Genomic DNA, 17,971 nt, shown 5'->3' with positions numbered 1-17,971 from the left:
CCCATCATGCCACTTCTGGCTCTCTGGAACAAACAGTAGGAAAGTTATGCGTCTTACCCTGGGGCTGGGCCACCAGGGAGTTTTGCGGAGAAGGTGAGTGGGAGCTGGGGGGTAATATGGGCATTCATCAGAAAGCTTACTCCAGATTTCCTCTGGTCCACTACCAAAATGAGCACAGGGCCACCAGGGAGAATAGTTCACACTCAGGCTGGCCCACCAATAAAAACATTAACAGAATTTCCAACAAAAAGGGGGAGAAGTCCAGAGCATCATAGAAATGAGACATATGAAAAAGGGGCCACAGGGGGTTTGATCACAATGGGGTGTTGGTGACAGATGGTTAAATGGCTCTTTTATTAACCAAAAGCACACAACCATATTGATGTATTGAAATCTCCATAAGCAGGGATCACCCTTATGGCTGTTAAAAAAGCCACAGCAATTCCTTTAACCTGGTGCCTGCTACCATATAGATCAGCTGCATCAATCATGTGAAACACTGTATTTTAATGCAGACCTGGGGAACAACAGAACTACAGATGCAATTCCTACACAAAGCAACAAAGGATGTAAGATTTACACTCAAGGGACAAAATGGCTGGAGGGTTTTCAGGGAGTTCGATAAATAGCTTACTAATAGGCTGGCCCATACTTCCTAATTGAGCTGGTACTCACTCAGGAAGAATGCAACTTGATATGTTCAACTTGCAACTTGCATGCGCCTCAGTGAGTACAACCCAACCAGGAGGCATGGGCTGCATTTCTTTGTGTTCCCCTGTGGTAAAACACATGAAAGGTCAACCAACCCATTCTTCCTTATGGGACTGTATTAACACAAAAGCATGTAAGGTGTTGCGTTCCACCTGTGTTTGGCACTTACCTGCGCTAGCATTAGTACAGCTCCATAAGGAAGAATGGGGTGCATTTCTTTCTGTGCTCCCCTGCAGAGGACCACAGGAGAACCCCACCACAGGGGAGTGCAGGAAAAACACCCTAACGAGCCCTAAATAGACTGCTCCTGTTAATAGCTGCTCTGTAACTGAAGTTTTTTTTTTTTGTTTTTTTTTTTAAATCGAATTTGTTCTTTTCTGTTTTTGTGCAGTACAAGATTGGATGTCTGAATCAGTTTGCGATATGTATGCATATTTGGAGCAGAAGTGGAGAACAGAAAAAATAAAGATTGATTCATGGTTGTTTTATTGATAATAGAGTAAAAAACTGTTATATATTTGTTTTTAGGTCAAGAAACGCAGTAGCAAGGAAGTTCCCCTACATTTACAGCGGTTCTCAACCTGTGGGTCGCGACCCCTTTGGGGGTCGAACAACGCTTTCACAGGGGTCGCCTAAGACCATCAGAAAACACATATTTCGATGGTCTCAGGAATAATTTTATGGTTCGGGGTCATCACAACATGAGGAACTGTATTAAAAGGGTCGCGGCATTAGGATGGTTGAGAACCAGTGCCCTACAAGCTAACTGAACTTATATATATAACATAAAAAAAGATAGCTGATGTTTTAACTGTTTTTCTATGTTGTGCTATTTTTATCTAATTAATGGCCACTAGATGGTGGTATGTTACAGACTATAAATAGGCTAATATACAACACATGTGGTTATTATTAACATTATTATGTGAAATCGAAGAGATTTTCAGAGGAATGTGCACCCAGAGAAAGATTCTAGGCCTAGGCAAAGTGTGACTTGAGAAGATTCAGAGGGGAAAGTGAATCAGTAATCTGTCATCTGAATCGCTACAACTGGACAGATTGCTGTCTCCCTTGTGCCAGGGTTCAGTGTGAGGTCAATCAGGTAGGCAAATGACTGGGCAGGGAAGTGCATGACCCAGCTACCCATGGTAGAAATTGTTACTAATGGTACAATTGATGGTACAAGAAGCAGGACCATCATCAGAAACATTGGGGCCCCCATACCAGATAATTATCTGGGCCCCCAATAAACACAAACGCATAGTACCAATTATTTTACTGAAAATCAGGGGTGTAACTATAGAGGCAACAGGCCCTGCAACTGCAGAACTAATAAGAATCTGTAATGTATGTTTATGTAAGATATCTTGTTCCCACAGTTTGAGGGGCCCAATGATCTTGCTGTGGGGCCCAATAACTAGTCATTCCATTGCAGAAAAGTTAATGTAGGAAATAGCTCATTTAATTAAGCAAATAAATCACAATATAAACAGCTGTGTAGCTCTGATAAGGTGTTAAACCCTACTCACTAGTGATGTTCGGGCCGCAGTTTACCTGCGGGTGGGGCAGGTTCTGACCGACAACTCAACATCAAAAGCTGGTCATGGGCAGGTGCGGGTCGAGGCCCTCTGCCTCCCCGCCCGCCCCTTGTCCGGGTCTGGCAGCATCTCCTCCGTGATGTCATAGGTGAGGTGCGTTCGGGTCTAAAAACAGACCCAAAGCTGTGGGGTGGAAAATGGGCGGGTTAGGTTTGGGTACATCACTACTACAGTACTCTCCTTTCTATCATTGCTTGATGCAGGAGTTACAGGGGCTCAATAACTCCAAAAAAATTCCACTGTTGAAATTTCATGTAGGTGTTAGCTTATACAATATAGTAAATAGTTCGATAAATATAAACAGTTGATGTAGTAGTTCCTATAAATACAATTTACTTTAACCTTTTTAGTGCCACAGGACGTAGAATCTACGTCCTGGGTACTAAAGGACCTAAGTGCCACAGAACGTAGATTCTACGTCCTGGGGCACTTCCGGGTTTGGGAGCGGAGAAGCGGCTTTTCAAGCCGCTCCTTCGCTCCCCGCTCGTTCCCCAGCCTCCAGACAACAGTCAGAGGTGGGGAACGAGTGGCCCCTGGGGCGCGATCGCCCAGGGGCCACATAAGAAAAGGCAGGCACGTGAAATCCATTCCTGGATTTCACGATCGCCTTCTGCCTTTCTCTGCTCCCCCCCCTGCTGGCCCCCCTCCTTCCTGCTGCAGATACTCACTGCCGGAATGGCTGCGTGTGTGTCTCCCTGCAGATCCACGATCTCCTACACAGGTAAGTGGCAAAAACACACATACACACACATAATACACTAATAATACACTAATACACACTTATACTCACATTTACACACAAACATTTTAGGGGAGTTGGGAGATTTCAAACATTCACAACACTTACACACACTTACTTGCATACATGCACACAAAACACATTTTACCTAATGTACACACACACTTACACACTTATGTAATTTTGTAATTTTTTTTTTTTTCTAATCGCATCGTTTTTATTCCTGCCTGAAAAAAATGTTTTATTGCCATTGCGGATAGTGTATTCGCTAACCGCACTGCGCAATATCTTTTGTGTATTATTTTGGTGTTTCTACTACATTTTCTGTGATTTTGGTGGATTTTGGGGTATTTTACTGCATGTTTAGCCATTTTATAGCATTTTCAGTTATGCATAGTTCTTGTTCGCTTGATTTTCAGAAATGTCACAAAAACCGTTCTGTTTAGCATAGCTTTGTAGTTTGTAGTAGAAAGTTTTATTTACCCATTTTTGTTTTGTCAGGATGTGTACTTTCGGAAAATATATGGTTTTCTAGGGTCTCCTTACTGTTAGGTGGTCGTATGGCACATAATACACATACCGGGTGCAAAAACTGCATGAGCCGAAGCATCTTATGTGAAAATTCATATGCACTATTTTTACTTGGGTGCCCCTGTACCCCACATAGTTTGGTAAATCTATGCATATAGGGAATCAAACTGTTCAGTAGACCCCTGGCGTTCATATTTAGAATGTTTTATGTTGATACGGTACAAAATGTGGAGGTACATAATGGGGTAAAATGCAAGCTTTGTGACAATTTTCAGAAATGTCGTAAAAACCGTTCTGTTTAGCATAGCTTTGTAGTTTGGTAGTTTGTAGTAGAAAGATGTATTTACCCATTTTTGTTTTGTCAGAATGTGTACTATCGGAAAATATATGGTTTTCTAGGGTCTCCTTACTGTTAGGTGGTCGTATGGCACATAATACACATACCGGGTGCAAAAACTGCATGAGCCGAAGCATCTTATGTGAAAATTCATATGCACTATTTTTACTTGGGTGCCCCTGTACCCCACATAGTTTGGTAAATCTATGCATATAGGGCATCAAACTGTTCAGTAGACCCCTGGCGTTCATATTTAGAATGTTTTATGTTGATACGGTACAAAATGTGGGGGTACATAATGGGGTAAAATGCAAGCTTTGTGACAATTTTCAGAAATGTCATAAAAACCGTTCTGTTTAGCATAGCTTTGTAGTTTGTTAGTTTGTAGTAGAAAGATGTATTTACCCATTTTTGTTTTGTCAGAATGTGTACTTTCGGAAAATATATTGTTTTCTAGGGTCTCCTTACTGTTAGGTGGTCGTATGGCACATAATACACATACCGGGTGCAAAAACTGCATGAGCCGAAGCATCTTATGTGAAAATTCATATGCACTATTTTTACTTGGGTGCCCCTGTACCCCACATAGTTTGGTAAATCTATGCATATAGGGCATCAAACTGTTCAGTAGACCCCTGGCGTTTATATTTAGAATGTTTTATGTTGATACGGTACAAAATGTGGGGGTACATAATGGGGTAAAATGCAAGCTTTGTGACAATTTTCAGAAATGTCATAAAAACCGTTCTGTTTAGCATAGCTTTGTAGTTTGGTAGTTTGTAGTAGAAAGATGTATGTACCCATTTTTGTTTTGTCAGAATGTGTACTTTCGGAAAATATATGGTTTTCTAGGGTCTCCTTACTGTTAGGTGGTCGTATGGCACATAATACACATACCGGGTGCAAAAACTGCATGAGCCGAAGCATCTTATGTGAAAATTCATATGCACTATTTTTACTTGGGTGCCCCTGTACCCCACATAGTTTGGTAAATCTATGCATATAGGGCATCAAACTGTTCAGTAGACCCCTGGCATTCATATTTAGAATGTTTTATGTTGATACGGTACAAAATGTGGGGGTACATAATGGGGTAAAATGCAAGCTTTGTGACAATTTTCAGAAATGTCATAAAAACCGTTCTGTTTAGCATAGCTTTGTAGTTTGGTAGTTTGCAGTAGAAAGATGTATTTACCCATTTTTGTTTTGTCAGAATGTGTACTTTCGGAAAATATATGGTTTTCTAGGGTCTCCTTACTGTTAGGTGGTCGTATGGCACATAATACACATACCGGGTGCAAAAATTGCATGAGCCGAAGCATCTTATGTGAAAATTCATATGCACTATTTTTACTTGGGTGCCCCTGTACCCCACATAGTTTGGTAAATCTATGCATATAGGGCATCAAACTGTTCAGTAGACCCCTGGCGTTTATATTTAGAATGTTTTATGTTGATACGGTACAAAATGTGGGGGTACATAATGGGGTAAAATGCAAGCTTTGTGACAATTTTCAGAAATGGCATAAAAACCGTTCTGTTTAGCATAGCTTTGTAGTTTGGTAGTTTGTAGTAGAAAGATGTATTTACCCATTTTTGTTTTGTCAGAATGTGTACTTTCGGAAAATATATGGTTTTCTAGGGTCTCCTTACTCTTAGGTGGTCGTATGGCACATAATACACATACCGGGTGCAAAAACTGCATGAGCCGAAGCATCGTATGTGAAAATTCATATGCACTATTTTTACTTGGGTGCCCCTGTACCCCACATAGTTTGGTAAATCTATGCATATAGGGCATCAAACTGTTCAGTAGACCCCTGGCGTTTATATTTAGAATGTTTTATGTTGATACGGTACAAAATGTGGGGGTACATAATGGGGTAAAATGCAAGCTTTGTGACAATTTTCAGAAATGTCATAAAAACCGTTCTGTTTAGCATAGCTTTGTAGTTTGTAGTAGAAAGATGTATGTACCCATTTTTGTTTTGTCAGAATGTGTACTTTCGGAAAATATATGGTTTTCTAGGGTTTCCTTACTGTTAGGGGGTCGTATGGCACATAATACACATACGGGGTGCAAAAACTGCATGAGCCGAAGCATCTTATGTGAAAATTCATATGCACTATTTTTACTTGGGTGCCCCTGTACCCCACATAGTTTGGTAAATCTATGCATATAGGGCATCAAACTGTTCAGTAGACCCCTGGCGTTCATATTTAGAATGTTATATGTGAATACGGTACAAAATGTGGGGGTACATAATGGGGTAAAATGCAAGCTTTGTGACAATTTTCAGAAATGTCAAAAAAATCTTTCTGTTTAGCATAGCTTTGTAGTTTGGTAGTTTGCAGTAGAAAGATGTATTTACCCATTTTTGTTTTGTCAGATTGTGTACTTTCGGAAAATGTATAGTTTTCTAGGGTCTCCTTACTGTTAGGGGGTCTTATGCCGCATAATGCACATGCCGGTAGCTTATATTGCAGTGTATACACTTTGTATGCACTAACTTCCTTTTGGGGTCTCTAAATGCCAGATACATCGGTGATCCTATGCACAATGGGCATCAAACTGTTCAGTGGACCCTTGGCTTTCATATTTAGGGTGTGTTCTTTTGGTACCTAATGTTATGTGGGAGATAAGGTGCTTGAAAGTCGAAGATTTGATGTGTTTTTCAGGTATTTCACCAAAACTAGCAATTTTGGGAAAGCACTGCGACTCTGTAGTTTGGAGTAGAAAGACATGGGTACCAATTTTGAATTCGCCCGAATGTGTACTTTCCAAAAATATATGGTTTTGGGGGGTCAAAGTATTTTTTTGTGTTTTTACCCCACAGAAAATACAGTAAACGTGTTGAATTTTCAGTAGCTAAAGAGACCCCTGGGGCAATCTCTATGCACTGACGTCCTTATGGGGTCTCTAAATGCCAGATACAGTGCTGATCCTATGCACAATGGGCATCAAACTGTTCAGCGGACCCTTGGCTTTCATATTTAGGGTGTGTTTTCTTTGTACCTAATGTTATGTGGGAGATATGGTGCTTGAAAGTGGAAGATTTGATGTGATTTTCAGGTATTTCACCAAAACTAGCAATTTTGGGAAAGCACTGCGACTCTGTAGTTTGGAGTAGAAAGACATGGGTACCAATTTTGAATTCGCCCGAATGTGTACTTTCCAAAAATATATGGTTTTGGGGGTCAATGTATTTTTTTGGGTTTTTACCCCACAGAAAATGCAGTAAACGTGTTGAATTTTCAGTAGCTAAAGAGATCTCCTGGGCAATTTGTATGCACTAACTTCCTTATGGGGTCTCTAAATGCCAGATACATTGGTGATCCTATGCACAATGGGCATCAAACTGTTCAGCGGACCCTTGGCTTTCATATTTAGGGTGTGTTCTTTTGGTACCTAATGTTATGTGGGAGATAAGGTGCTTGAAAGTGGAAGATTTGATGTGATTTTTAGGTATTTCATCAAAACTGGCAATTTTGGGAAAGAATTGCGACTCAGTAGTTTGGAGTAGAAAGACATGGGTACCAATTTTGAATTCGTCCGAATGTGTACTTTCCAAAAATATATGATTTTGGGGGGTCAATGTATTTTTTTGTGTTTTTACCCCACAGAAAATGCAGTAAATGTGTTGAATTTTCAGTAGCTAAAGAGATCTCCTGGGCAATTTGTATGTACTAACTTCCTTTTGGGGTCTCTAAATTCCAGATACATCGGTGATCCTATGCACAATGGGCATCAAACTGTTCAGTGGACCCCTGGCTTTCATATTTAGGGTGTGTTTTCTTCGTACCTAATGTTATGTGGGAGATAAGGTGCTTGAAAATGGAAGATTTGAGGTGATTTTTTAGAATTTTCATAATTTTTTATAGAAAATGCTAAATTCAGTAAAGCATTGCTGTTTGGTACTTAGGAGTTGGAAGACATAGTTACCCATTTCGGATTCGTCAGAATGTGTAGTTTTCAAAAATGTATGGTTTCCTGGGGTAAACCTAATATTCCAGGATTTTTGGCTTTGGAATGTAAAGTACGCCGTATTCTGCTGTAATGCTTTGAAAATTTAGTAATTTACTGCTGGGAGTTTTTGATCTATAGAAGTCAGAAATCTCAATAAAACTATACATATCAGGTATTGGCACGTTCGGGAGACATGAGGCTTTCCAAATCAGTAGAATTTTTGTCCATAAAATAAAATGTGTTTCTGGTATAAATCCTTATATCATGAAAAATAGCATTTTTTCTTTTTTTTTTTGTATTTCAAGCTCTAAATCTTGTTCCAGAAGTGGAAATACACAAAAACTCAGGTAGATTTGGAAAGCTCAGGTTCTCCTGAAAAAAACAATATATAGTTTGCCTACCTAAACTTAACCCTGCCCCCAGTAAAAGCCCCTACATTGAGAGAGCACAGAATGTTTACAAAACGTCTGGCACTGGGGGGAACTGAAATGACGAATTCGGCTGGCACTTAAAGGGTTAAATGGATTCTGTTATGATTTTATGGTGTGCATTTATTTCTTAATTAAACTTTATACAAGTAGCTAATTCTACCTTTAGCGATGCAAACAATTTCTGAACTCATTTTGATTTCTACAGCCTTCAGGAAACCTGCTTTTTGGAAGGCTTAAGGGGGTCTGGGGTGTCAGACATCATCACAATGAGATTGTGCCTGTATGGTTTTATGTGTAATAATTTGATACAGTACCACACAGAATGTCAGGTTGGGTCACAGATAAGTAGCTGGCAGGTAGGAGCCTATATGCTATATAACAAAGGTAAAGTGGGTATTTGACTTGATGTTAGGTTGGAAACATATTGTTACTGAGAAAGGTGACTTATTGAAGCGGAAAACAATACAACAAATTTAGAGCAAAATAGAAGAAATAGGTAAATCCTTACACCGGGCCAAAGGTCAGAGGCAGGCAGCAAACAATCACAAGTCCATGTAACAGGCAGAGGGTCTGTACTGGCAGCAAGCAAGGAATGTCTGGTTAACAGGCCAAAGTCAGGGGCAGGCTAAAGACAGAGGGCAGTCCAGTAAACAGGCCGAGGTCAAATACCAGGATATCCAATAGAGTAAGGCAAGAGGAAACAAGCAGGGACAAAGCAAGGGAAACACCAGAACAATGTTTTTGTTTTTTTTTCTTATTTAATACTCAAAATGAATTTAAACAAAAACCAAACCAGTACCCATACCATCATAGTAGTCATTCTTTATTTTAATATTAAAAAGACTTTATTTCCATTTCCTTATAAAATTAAGAATCTTTTTCTGAAATTCTCCCAAGATCCATACGTTTCCAAAAAGATCTTTTCTCCTCTAGCTTTCAAAATACTCTCTGATTTCCACATCAGTTTTCTCTTTACTAAAATCAATAAGTACTTCCCCCTTAGTTAAAGGATTTACAGTCCGACTTTTTTTTTCTCAGGACTTCCAGGCAAATTCTTCAAATTGGCCAATTTCTTTTTTACCAATGGCTCTCTAATCTCCACCATCTCTTGAGAAGAAACACCCCAATCACCTTCACTAAAAATATCCAAAAAAACTTGATAAGGATTCTATTGCACAGGATTTTCTTCCAACACACCTTACCTTCCTGGACTTCCTGAAAGGACATGAATCATGCAATCTTTTCCAAAGATTACTTTTCTGTACAGTCCTCACCAACATGAGCAGAACTACCACAATTGGAACACATCTTGCAGGAATCCACAAAATGCCCATACAGTGGATATAAAAAGTCTACACACCCCTGGTAAAATGTCAGATTCTTGTGCTGTACAAAAATGAGACAAAGATAAATCATTTCAGAACTTTTTCCACCTTTAATGTGACCTATAAACTGTACCACTCAATTGAAAAACAAACTGAAATCTTTTAGGCGGAGGGAAGAAAACCAAAAAAACTAAAATAATGTGGTTGCATAACTGTGCACACCCTCTTCTAACTGGGGATGTAGCTGCGTTCATGTTAAATAGGAGTCCGCATACACCTGCCATCATTTAAAGTGCCTGATAACCCCAAATAAAGTTCAGCTGCACTAGTTGGTCTTTCCTGACATTTTTTTAGTTGCATCCCACAGCAAAAGCCATGGTCCCCAGAGAGCTTCCAAAGCATCAGAGGGATCTCATTGTTAAAAGATATCAGTCAGGAGAAGGGTACAAAAGAATTTCCAAGGCATTAGATATACCATGGAACACAGTGAAGACAGTCATTGTCAAGTGGAGAAAATATGGCACAACAATGACATTACCAAGAATTGGACGTCCCTCCAAAATTGATGAAAAGACGAGAAGAAAACTGGTCAGGGAGGCTACAAAGAGGCCTACAGCAACATTAAAGGAGCTGCAGGAATATCTGGCAAGTACTGGCTGTGTGGTACATGTGACAACAATCTCCCGTATTCTTCATATGTCTGGGCTATGGGGTAGAGTGGCAAGACGAAAGCCTTTTCTTACGAAGAAAAACATCCAAGCCAGGCTACATTTTGCAAAAACACATCTGAAGTCTCCCAAAAGCATGTGGGAAAAGGTGGTTTGGTCTGATGAAACCAAGGTTGAACTTTTTGGCCATAATTCCAAAAAATATGTTTGGCGCAAAAACAATACTGCAACAAATCAACAAAGGAATGGATTCATCGGAAGAAGATTAAAGTTTTGAAATGGCCCAGTCAGAGCCCAGACCTGAATCCGATTGAAAATCTGTGGGGTGATCTGAAGAGGGCTGTGCACAGGAGATACCCTCACAATCTGACAGATTTGGAGTGTTTCTGCAAAGAAGAGTGGGCAAATCTTGCAAAGTCAAAATGTGCTATGCTGATAGACTCATACCCAAAAAGGCTGAGTGCTGTAATAAAATCAAAAGGTGCTTCAACAAAGTATTAGTTTAAGGGTGTGCACACTTATGCAACCACATTATTTTAGTTTTTTTGGTTTTCTTCCCTCCACCTAAAAGATTTTAGTTTGTTTTTCAATTGAGTGGTACAGTTTATAGGTCACATTAAAGGTGGAAAAAGTTCTGAAATGATTTATCTTTGTGTCATTTTTGTACAGCACAGGAACCTGACATTTTATCAGGGGTGTGTAGACTTTTTATATCCACTGTATGTTCGACATTTTTTTTACAAAAATTAGGCATTAAGTCTAAGTTAAGTCTCACTTAACAAAAAGAACAAAAGGTGAATAAGATTTTGCCACCAAAATAACCTCTTCCTCAGGAAAATGAGGCAAGATCTTAAAACTCCTAAGTTTATTATCACCAGGACTGCCAAATATTCAAAAAGCTTGAATAGTAGCCAACTCCATCAAACGTAATACCGTACAATCCTCTTCTTCAGTAGTCTTGAATGGGCAGAATCTCCTTCCTTTTCAGACTCCACCGAAATCACAAAGGACGACCTCAACGATATACGGCAACCTATTCTTGAAACTCACGTCCTCATCAACAATGATTCTGATCGAGTTCTTCACCCAAGCATAATTCGAGACTAGATGCTTCTCCACATCCATTGTAGTGAAACACCCAGTATCCCCATTAAGGATAAACTGGAGTAAGGCCTCCCACTGCCTGCAGAATTACCTCCCCCGATGGGCTTAAAGCAGCTCTCAAAAAGCTGCCAATGCCCAAAGGCTGAGGGGCTGTGTCTGCAGGCACAAGACCCTTCACTACTTCTTAGCCAAAAGGCAGAGAAGCAAACACCGGAAAAATAGATAACACAAAATCAGGCTATTAGGGCTGTGACACACAGGTAGATTAGTCGCCACGCGACAAATCTCCCTTGTTGCAGACGACTAATCTCCCCGAAATGCCATCCCACCTGCTAGAATGTAAATTGCTGGTGGGATGGCATACGCGGTGTTGTGATTTGCTGAAGTCGTGGAAGTTTCCTCTCAAGGCAGCCCTAAGGCCTAATGATCAAGCAACCAGGAGTTGCTTGTAGCAGGCTTATAAATCCCCTTCATTGATTAATTGAAAGGCTTGACATTAAAAGGGAAAGGGACCTCATTTCCATCAGAAGAACTGACCCACATCAGTGGTTGAAAAATTAAGTCAGTTAACTTTTAGTATCTCATAGAATTGCCAGTTCTAAGCAACTTTTCAACTGGTCTTTATTATTTTTTAAGTTTTTAAATTATTTGCCTTCTTCTATTGCTCTGTAATGCTACAATGTTATTGTTACTTTTTATTACTTTTCTGTTTAGATCCTCTCCTATGAATATATTAATCTGCCATTCAAACCACTTCCTGGTCGGTAAGGTAATTTTGACCCTAACAACCAGATAACTGAAATTCCAAACTGGAGATTTGCTGAACTAAAAGTGAAATAATTAAAAAAACACATAATAAACAATGAAAACCAATTTCAGATTGTCTCAGCATAGTACTCTCTACATCATACTAAAAGCTAGCTCAAAGGTGAACAACGCCTGAAACACAATATTTGTGTTTGGATAGAGAGCTGCTTTTATGACGTCAAAGAGTGGTGGTAAATGGAACATTTTTAAATAGCCCATGGTTATTAGTGAAGTACCCAAAGGATCAGTACTTGACCTATTGCTTTTTAAATTGTTTATTAATGACTTTGAGGTTGGCATTGTAAATACAGAGGTTTGCCTCTTGTATTGGTTATTTGGTATGTTTTCTTATGTTTTTAAAGAAGAAGGAAAGGCACATTAGTGCAAGCTAGAACACATTACAAGCATATACATAAATGCTATATTTATTCTGCAGAAAGCTTTACCATACCTGAGTAAACAGCTTTAGAAGCGCCGCTGTCATTTTAGCTTTGTAGCTTCCATGCTGTCGCTCTAGCTGCTTGTAGTTTAGATCACACATTCTGATGGGAGGGGGAGTGAATTCTTATGAGAGGGGGGGCGCAGGAAAGAGCTAAGCAGACTCGGGCTTTGGAATGAAGAGAGAGGAAGGCCGAAGAACATGTTTAGAAAAAAGAAGACAAGAAATCCTGAGGGTTTTTGTTTTTTTTTATAGACAACACAGTGTAGCTTTTCTGTGAGTTCCTATGGCTGTATTTACATAGACCTTTCTGATAAAGCTTACTTAGTTTACCTTTCCTTCTCCTTTCATGTGTGCACCCATTTATTGTACAATGCTGCAAAATGTGTTGGTGTTTTATAAATACATAATGTTAATAATAATGTCTTATACTGCACATACATACACAGTGAAATGTGAAAACATAATTTTGCCTCTTTATAGGTCCCTGGTAATGAGTATGTGTTGAGTATGTGGTGCAGTTTTGGGCTCCTGTCCTTAAGAAGGATATTAATGAGCTGGAGAGAGTACAGAGACATGCAACTAAACTGGTAAAGGGGATGGAAGATTTAAGCTATGAGGTTAGACTGTTGAGGTTGGGGTTGTTTTCTCTGGAAAAGAGGCGCTATCGAGGGGACATGATTACTCTGTACAAGTACTGTCAGGAACACGCCACCCTCAGACGCGCCTGAACCCGGGACGGGGAACTAAGGGGTTACACTCAGCCACCTTTCACACAGGTTAGACTAACATCAAGCACCCCCAAACACACCACCACCCCAAATAACTATTCGCTGCCACCATCTATCATTAACAGGCGATAGAAACCTAATACACAAATATATCACACACAAACTTTCTTACTGCAGTTAGGGTTAGTTTCCACTAATTTAACAGCACACTAGCAGCCACAGGGTTAAAATCACAGTCAAACACCCCCCCCCGCTAGCAGCTCGCTAGTTAATTTACACAAAACTTGCCCTCTACTCAATACACATACAACTAAGCAGTTACTACATTTAGGCCTGAGCAATTATACAAGGTACGTGGGAATCTTTATAGAGCCAAAGGACAGAACTTATTAAATTTTATATTTAATATTACAAAGGTAACAGTGCAAAAAAAGGTTTTACAAAAAGAGACATATACATACAAAACAGTAAATAAAAGGAAATAAAACACAGAGAAAACCCTATGTACATTACTGAGTTATCTTTTGTGTCCTCTGAGGCAAGAGGTTGGAAATCCTAAGCCCATCCCCCAACATAAGTTGAGACCTCCAGAATGAGCTAAAGAATACCTGAGCATGTGTGCTTTTTATGTGCTGCTGGGCCGCTTCCTCAAAACCGTATGCATGAGGAGGGAGTGCCCAGGAACTGGTCACATGACCCCCCCTCTGTAGAGAGCTGTACTTCTCATGCCAGTTTCTTGTCATATAATATTGGTACTTGCCAGTGCCCAATATTATTATGAAAGTAGGGGCTTGTTTTGACCATATGTGGGCGATCAAAATGATACCAAACATGAGGGGTATCTCATGTCCCAGTCCCCCTAAAACTATCCCTCCTAACTGGTGGGTACAGGAAGTCCTTGTTTGGTATCATTGGGAAGCATGGGGCCCCTCATAAACAATACGTGATTTATGAGGATGTCAACCCTAAAGCAACAGAGATATGGATCCCTTTCTATAATCCATATTTTTCTGTATGCTGTTCCCCCCTGCTGTTTCTAGGTCCACACTTTGCCTCTCTTTGATTAACAGATCAAAGAAACCAGCTTCCTGCCTCAACGGGCTGGTCCCGCATTGTCTGATGAATTTGTCACCTTCCCACAGTCTCTGGTTGCATATTTAATTAAGGGTCTCTGCGGGAGCCCGAGACCAGATGTTGATAGTGTGTATTGGGTTAATTAGGGGTGTCTGGTGGACACAAAGTAAAATGCTGCCAGGTTTAACAATTTACCATGCCAGGGCACTACTGCTGCCATGACAAGTACATTAGAGGGGATTATAGGCAGATAGGGGGTGTTGTGTTTTCCCATAAAAGCGATCAACGCTTTAGATTAGAGGAACGGAGCTTCCATTTGAAGCAGCGTAGGTGGTTTTTCACAGTGAGGGCAGTGAGGTTGTGGAATGCCGCGGTATGTAAATCTGTATGTTTAATGTATGCACCAATTTATTGTACAGAACTGTGGAATATGTTGGTGCTTCATAAATTTGTGTTATTTATTTCTGCCACTCCTTTAATATGGGTGCTACTGTCAGAGCAGAGCCTATAGCAACGTCAACACATGCTACTATGCATGTGTCATTTTCTGGTATAAGGTGCAAACAGAGGAAGTCCCTTGCCCACCACAGAACTCTGAAAAGGGGCCAACGTATGCAACTGAAGCAAACGTCACCCCCCTTTTTGTTTTGCTCCCATTGAAGGCAATTTTTTTTAGCCTTGAGAAAGCACTAGGGCTTGCCTGAAAGCATCCTAGGGACTGGGGTTTTTGGTATTTTATCCCCCAAGCACATTACCTAAAGTCTGGAATGCGGTAGGAGACTATGGTGCTATGGCAGATATAACTTGTTTGTTCTTAATCCATGTGTCCTCCCAGGCTGCAGTTAGAAGGTCTGGTGGCAAGTGCTTGTCCCCACATCTGTGTGCCTTACTGGGCTTGCTTACGAAGTTTCCAGTGGCACTGGTGTCTGTGGCCCCCTACAACCCTTCTCATTTTTACAGAAGGGAGAGGTGGCAGTTAGCTAAGTGTCTGGGGTTTTAGCTGACCTATCCCATTGGGGTGACTCACTCCTGCTGGGGAGTCCTGGTTTGCCCTGATGGGACCGGGTTAGCAGATATCCCTGGGAGACGCAGGCTTACTTTAGGGCCTAAGCTTATGGCATCCTTTTCTTTTCCCCTATACTGGGGAACATTTTTTTTTTTCAAATGGAGTATTTTAGAGCCAGCTGCCTCTCTCACACATCTTTCCCAAAGATGAGATATTCCCCCCCCTCCAAAAAAAAGGGGGGCATTGTAAGCGAGTGCATAGAGGTAATGCTCAGGATACAAGCCTGATTTCCATGTTTCTTAACACTAGTTTGTCTATTCTGTGAGCAGTGCAATGACTATCTGAGCAGACACCAGTAATAGGTAACTAGGTTATTCCTCTGGATGGCTCAGCTGTAGGTAATGGCATATGCAGCTTCCTTCGTTCCTTAAGATTCTCTGTGTTACACTTATGTCCTGTTAGTCTCAAGCTGTGTCAGGAACTGTGAGGAATCAAACCCTGGACTTTGTGCTAAACTTCAGTTGCACTTGCTTGCTGAGCCACAGGATGCTCTTTGAGCTATGTGGGGTCAGTTGCCCTGATGTATTCCCTCTTTGCTCCACCCATCTTGTTAATTGCATGTCTTGCTAGTCTTACAATTAGCAGCCTTTATAAACCTGCCCCTGGCAACTCCTGGTGCTCGATCATCGTTCCTGCTGAGCCTGAGCGCTTTTTTGTCTTTGAGCAGTTTTCTTTAACGTTTATTTTTCCATCTGCTGGCTGGGTATCTAAGGAGCACCAACCCTCGGCCTTGGTGCAACGGTCTTTGACCTTAAGCCCCATGCTTCTATTGGGGGAGGGTCCTTCCAAGGCTGTTTTTCATCCTGTTTGTCTGGGAGCCTGAGCCATTTTGGTGAGGAAAAACAGGCAGTGCAGCAATGGCAGTGGCCACAAACGCATCTATCCCGGCTTATGCGCGGGTTAATAATTCTGTGAGAATGAAGTTCGAGAAGGAGAAGAGAGGAGAAAGAGGATTAGAATATATTGTAAAAATGTTTTTATTTGGATTATTCCAGCTGACAGCCGATAAGATCCTGGCTTTGCAAGACTACCACATTTGAGGAGTATATGATATTACCTTTGTGAATAAGAAGATTTTGTTAAAAAACTGGAACAACATCGCAACCATGAACTTTTAAAAGGTATTATTGTGACTTCTCATTATGACATGGAGGACGTTAAACCTTTGGTGGTTAAGATGTATAACCCCAATGTACCCCAAGAAGATATTACCACATGGCTCTCTCTATACTGTGAAAAAGTTAAATTCCTGCATAATGTGGTAAACCAGTTTGTACTCTGGACTAGTAAGCGCAAGTACCTGGTCACTTTTAAAAAGGGAATTTTACCACCAGCCTGTTTTAATATCGGAAAGTTTAATGGGGACTTGTTCTTTGATGGCATGGGCAGATTCTGTCGCATGTGTCATGAATATGGACATTCTACTAATGATTACCAGCAAGTTTGCAGATGCAGAAACTGTAATTCTTTTGAGCAGGCGACAAAGGAGTGCCCCAAGGCTAAACGCTGCAATTTCTGCCTTGGGGAAGGTCATGTTTATTACAACTGCCCAAGCAGAAGTAAAGTGCAAAATGCTGCCCCTGGTGGGGGGGGATCGAGTGAAGCCTGCAGCCAAACCTGTGGAGAAAGCTGATCGTGTTCCTGTGGAAGGCAGTTCGAGAGCAGCGGTTCCAGAGGGGGTTCCTGACACAAGAGGTCCTGAGGAGAGAGGTCCCGGTGATGCCATGGCAGAGGTTCCAGCTCCAGATCCAGCCCTGAGGGAGGAGTCCGCTATTTCAGAAGAGATGGAGTTTGTCGATTGAGGAGTCTGCACCTGCCGCCGCGAGACTGGCCAGAGCAAGAGAGGAGAGGGGTGACCTTGCAGAGGATTTACAGTCTTCTGTGGGTGAACCCCTTGAATCTCTTCCAGCGTCGAAGTCAAAGAAACAGCGTACGTGGTCACCGGGAGGACAAGCGCAAGGGAAATCCTACACCGACGTTGCTAAAGCAGTTGCTGCAGTACCGTCTGAGGAAGCAGGGAACACATGTCTGCTGTTTGAGGATATCTCCAGCGATTCTTCAGAAGGCGAAGAAATCCCAGCGAGACAGGCTTCCCCTTGCTCAGATTTTCTGGCTTCTGTGCCCAATTTGTCAGGAGTTTTGGATTTTTTTCCGTCAGGGAGCAGTATGGACACTGAGTAAGTCTCCATTAAAAACTTTTTTATCTCACCATGGCTGTTTTAAAAGGTCTTTCTTTTAATGTGTGCAGCATTCAGAGACAACTAAGAAGCGGCTTTTAATGTGGCTTTTAATGCGGCTTTTAATGTTTTATTCCTGCAAGAATGTGCCATTCCACAATTGGGCAACTATGAGAACTATGCCAAAGACTGGACTTATGGCCCATCCGTGTGGTCTGGATCTAATGAAAACAGATGTGTGGGAGTTGCCATACTGTTTAAAGGGC

The 17,971-nt window shown here is 41.1% G+C and overlaps 1 long non-coding RNA gene across 1 annotated transcript; it reads left to right on the top strand.

Annotated features, from left to right (window-relative positions):
• The first annotated feature begins 3 nt into the window (after positions 1-3).
• Positions 4-1,206, top strand: LOC101730767. Its single transcript, XR_208488.4, has 2 exons — positions 4-93; positions 1,103-1,206. It is a non-coding gene; the product is annotated as an uncharacterized LOC101730767 (long non-coding RNA).
• The last annotated feature ends 16,765 nt before the right edge of the window (positions 1,207-17,971 follow it).

Source organism: Xenopus tropicalis, chromosome 7 (genome assembly GCF_000004195.4).
Source record: "Xenopus tropicalis strain Nigerian chromosome 7, UCB_Xtro_10.0, whole genome shotgun sequence".
NCBI classification, from domain to species: domain Eukaryota; kingdom Metazoa; phylum Chordata; class Amphibia; order Anura; family Pipidae; genus Xenopus; species Xenopus tropicalis.
The sequence above is the reverse complement of the archived record's forward strand: the minus strand, read 5'-3'. Positions and strand labels throughout refer to the sequence as shown.